Here is a 5074-nt window from a genome sequence, read left to right as displayed (position 1 = left end):
ACAAGCCTTTTTCCCTTATCTCAGTTGTAACATGTGAAGTATTTGCATGTAATTCGGCCTTCAAGCGAGATATTAAAATTAAACGCTTTCAAGTAATACCAGCAAAGAAATCTGAATATGAAGTAATATGCAGTTAGTAAAATAATTCAATAATATACTGAATAAGGCTGGATGATATGACTGAACAGTTTTTTCATAACAGATTTAGTTTTAGTCACCCTCAATATCTTTTCTAAAACAAAATACAGAAAATACTTTCACAAAGTGGCTTTATTTCTATCATTCCTCTTGTGAGTTGTATAAAGGAGTGTTATGGCCAGGTTACAAGTATTTTTAATTATGAGAATGCAGTCATATTAGCATCATAAAGATGCAATTTTACCAGAAGAACATCTTAAAATACTGGAAGTCATTTTATCGAGAAGTCTTGGCTCCCTCTGACGAAACCAGTTCAGTCCAGGTGGTTCTGATACATTCAGTGGTTAAGAGGATCAATTGGCCACCAGGTAAGCATTGATGTCAAAATAACAAACAGAGCTACTGATGTAGGAGTATTTTCCATGTTGAAGAAAAGCTAAGTTTATAATGGGAGAGGGAAAATATTGCATTGTTAGCCACTTTAGCTCAGTCGACGTCTCCATCCTGGAAGCCACTAAAGCCAAACAGAACTCCAGTCCAGCTCCAGCTGCAGTGAGGATGAAAAAGGGAGAAATAACTGAACGTTAACATAACGGGGAATAAAGCAAATTTGGTAATTTGCTTTTTGCATGTGTTCCAGATGCAAAAAGAAAAGCTCTAATATAAACTTGTTTATTACTTCTGCCAGGATGTTGGTGGTAATTTCTGTATTTTAATTACAATGTACCATTATCAACACATAAGCATGCATTAGTTTTAAAACTAATAAATTTAATAAAACCAATAAATAAACTGACAAATATATTTAGCCAAACACACCTGGCCCTTAAAAGCAACACTTACCACCCAATCACTTATGAGGCAAGCCTGAAAAACAAAAATAAAACAAAAATACGAGTAAGTGATGATATTTACCTAGACAACATAATCAAAACCCAATAAGCCATGAAATCTAAAAAAGAGTTTTAATTGAAAATAAACTGACGATATCTCAGGAAATTAAATGTTCAAGTGAAACAGTTTCTGTATCACAATAAGATAAACTGCAAAAATATTTCAGAGGTGTAACACTGAAGATACTGAGAAAGAGTAAACTGAAATATTTAGTAAGTAGAAAATGCATGTTAAAATCTGAATACTTTTTTGAATTAATTTTATTACCGTCTGACTCTACTGTTGGGGCTTGATGTCACCTGTGTACTCAATTTTAAAGGTAACTTTATTCATTGTTATTATTAAACTAAAATCTCCAGCATGGGGAAGTGGGATGAGCTCGACTTTTCTTGACCACCCCTTGCTCGAGGTCAGACCTTTCACATGCTGGGAACCCAACACCCTCTTGCAGGTCTGCGTCCTCATCCTCTGGAAAGAGAAGATGGTCCTCTGGGATGTGAAGATGCAGATCCTCAGTCGTCACCAAGAACTCAGCAGTCTTCAAAACTCCACTGCTCTCTGACACCCCCTCCTTGGAGTTTTGATGTCTCCCAGGAAGTGACGAATGTCGAAGAGAACCCGGGTCGCTCTGATCCTTTAACAGTGACAAAAAATCCTCAGCTGGATGAACTGTCGGTTCTTCAGGATGTGGAAGATTCCTTAGGGACAGGTTGATGGGCTGACGGACTGAGGCAGCCCCCCCCCCAAAAAAAGACTCTGGAAGTTCAGTAGAGCAAAGCAAAAAAGCATAAGCAGCATGACGCTTTATCCACAATCATAAATCATAATCCTTTTCCATAGCTGGGGGTCGTCAAAGGGGTACTGGAGTTGTCGGAGGCAACAGGAATTGTCCAATTTTAAAACTGCAGTCTTTGGGCTTCCTCATCAAAACTTACAAAAGCGCTGAATATCCAGGACAAGTGCTGTGAACATCAGGATGAAACAGTTGCCTGGGAGGAAAGTGTTGACCCTTCCTCTTCCAGGTGTTGGGTGTGACTTCAATGCTTTGTTGCAGGGTTGATCTTGGTGGTTGTCTATGACGCCACTCCCTCCTCACGACTTCAGCCCCTTTTCCAGTTTAATCCATCCGTTTGTGACAGGAGTTCTTCTTTAGCATAATCCAATTTCTTCAGGGACCTCCCAGTCAAAGCCTTGAAGTTGTTCTTTGAACAGCAATCATCCTGTAATAGTGCCCAGTCTAACACAGGATGGCATGTTGCTTGATTCTTGCAATGTTCTGGTTCACTTTAGCTAAGAACTGGCTTGAGCACTGACCTCGTGGCCCCCTTTCTTCATCAGTAGTACTGTTTTGCAGTTCAGTACTTGCTTCACAAAATCCATTCCGTTGAATTTCAGCTTGATCACCGTGGCTGCAGGCCGATCTTGAGCTTTAATCCAAACTTTCTGCCTTGTTTTCAATGACACTGTAAACTGCAACTTCCCCTTTTCCTCTCTGGGCAAAAAAGAACTGCCTTCGCCTCCCTGCTTTCCGTGACGTGAACGGAGTTCCTCTGCAGAGGAAGACCTGCTCTTCTACAGCTGTCACTGTTACACCATGTCCATCAGCACCAAGAGGTACTCCTCAGCTCTCTTTTCTATTATCCATGGGGCCTACTACATCCATCCAGACTGAACCCCCGGGTAATGTGTTTGTTGATGAACAACCCTTCCATCCGCTGCCCTCGGCGCCTTGCGTATTGACCACATACTCAGTCTCGCAGTTGCATCGGACGGTCTGAAGGGATGTCTAAAGGTTTTGTTCGACCAGTTCCTCACGTGTAGCCCCACGTTGGGCGCCAATTTTGTTGTTGCGCAACACCCCCCCTTCTCTCTCACTCTCTATACTTCCCCTTGTCAAAGGAGGGAGATGTTGCTCCCAGCTCTCCGTCTAACGGGTGAATTGAGTTTCCTAAATCTGCCGGGATTTACCCTGTCCAGAACTGAAGTAAACTCTGTTTAAGCTGGCGTCGAGAAAGACTAGCCTGGTTTCTGACGACCTCCATCCAGATGTCCCACCCTTTCTCACCCTGTGAATTAGCCAGATTGAGCAGCCTGCAATCAACTAGTTTCACAGAGCACACCTGTTAACAGTCGCTCTTTCGCTTTATTACAACTTGCACTTGTTACTGAACCAGGTTGGTTTTAGTGACTCGGGCGAGACCCAAGGGTGTTGTTTCAATTTTGGGCCAAAAGCAACCTATAAAACATTTTCCACTTTTCCCTCCTAGAATCAAACTTCGTAGCTATTTTACAACCATCAAAGAACTTTAAGGTGACTCATTAATTGAATGTCCGCATCATCTTTTAGATTTTCTTAATATTAAGCATTTTATTAGTAAGGCAATTTTGCAAGGGTCAGTACAGCTTAAATCAGTAGCAAAAATAATCAAATAAGTAAAATCAATAATCTAGCCTATCTTTCCCTAATAGGGTTAGGGTTAGGGAAACTTTCAGAGAGACGAACGGAGTTTGGCATCTTGAACCCCAGAACTGGCCTGATGATGAAGGAGGTGTTGCTGCAGCAGGAGGCTCATAGCGCTGGTCGATGAGGGCATACGTCCCTGCAGGTCTGATGAGCTTCCATCTCTGCTTCGATGGCGAGGTCACACAGGACTTGGGTGCTGGCAGGAAGAGTACTGACTTAGAGCAGCAGGTCTCAGGTCCTAGAATGACTTCCTCTTGTGTGTAGCAGTCCTCAACTTCTTGTCGAGCTGCTCTGTAGCTCCTTTCTCTTCGTCTCATGATCTTTCTGGTCCATTGAGATGTAGACGAGCTGGTCTCATGTGAGGAACGCACCAGTTCTTCCTCTTTGCCTTGGTGTTTGCCTTTGTCTTCATCTTTGACTTGGTCTTTGTCTTTGGGGTCTGAACCCAGCTGGTGAGAGAAGTGCAATTTGAAGCCAGATGTTGCGGGGCTAACTGGTTGGTCCCCATGTGCAGAACAGTCTTTGGCTCTGTGGCCCCGGCTCTTCTTCAGCTGCAGAGTTCTTTGTCCATCTCGATCTTGGCTCGAAGCTGCCTGAAGGATCAAACCAAAGATTCCTCTTTTGCACCCACCTTGTAAAGGGTTTATCCACCCTTTTGGTGCATTTGCATTGGCTAGTTTTGTTGCTGTGTCTGTCTCATTGGCCGACTACTTGGACCGATGATCTCATATCCATCACCGTCTTGGAGACATTGTAACATGATGTCTGTTCTAATGACCCTGAGTTGCTCAACAGTTCTCCTACATCTGTTGCCTGTCCAACCTTTTCTTAGGAAAGTTTAAGTTCAACAATAAGGCCTTGGTCATCTCTGCTCTCCCGTCAGTTCCTCTTTCCCCCTGACTTTTCACCTACCATCTACCTCCAACACAACATCAGTGACCTTTAATTACAGTTACACATTTTACATCATTTCAAGTTCAATGTCAAAATCACATTTATGACCTTTTAATTTCTCTGATTTAGCATTCATTTATAACATTATAATCATTACTTATTAGTTACTCTTATTATAATCATAATGTGAGTTATTACAGACATTAATGAAAATCTAATTATTTGACACCATGTTACAGTTACTTTCACCTGTAAGTATTTCCACAAGTGTAAGAGAGTAAGTGCAAATATTCTTATAATCAAACTAATGTCAACCACTGGTTAAACCAATATTAGTTATTGGCTTATTTCTAAGTTATTATTATTAATTTAAGTATTTTACTCTGGGTTTTATCCAATTACTCAAAATGTTTAGATTTTATTCTTTAAACCTTTAGTGCTTTGAAATAAGGAATAGTCTGAACTATTTTATACACATGCAGGCTGGAAGCTTTCTTCCTCTTTCTTCAGGAAACCTGTTATTCCTGTTTCATGACTCTCTTTCTGTCTGACTATGATTTTTTATGATTAAATAGAAAAAGGTAGAATTAAAGCAAAGTTTGCAGGACACAATAACAACACACACAACTAGGGCTGAAACGATTCCTCGAATGATTCGAGTGCCTCGATTACTAAAATTCCTCG

The 5074-nt window shown here is 41.1% G+C and overlaps 1 long non-coding RNA gene across 1 annotated transcript in view; it reads right to left on the bottom strand.

Annotated features, from left to right (window-relative positions):
- Positions 1-253: 253 nt before the first annotated feature.
- LOC103132858 (uncharacterized) overlaps positions 254-5074 on the bottom strand; it is a 6231-nt gene continuing 1410 nt past the window's right edge. The window contains exon 2 of the long non-coding RNA XR_475650.2: positions 254-685. This is a non-coding gene — a long non-coding RNA (uncharacterized LOC103132858). The remainder of the gene's footprint in view (positions 686-5074) is intronic.

The sequence above is a fragment of the Poecilia formosa genome, unplaced genomic scaffold (assembly GCF_000485575.1).
Source record: "Poecilia formosa unplaced genomic scaffold, Poecilia_formosa-5.1.2 Scaffold1415, whole genome shotgun sequence".
Lineage (NCBI taxonomy): Eukaryota > Metazoa > Chordata > Actinopteri > Cyprinodontiformes > Poeciliidae > Poecilia > Poecilia formosa.
This window is presented reverse-complemented; position numbering and strand designations above follow the sequence as displayed.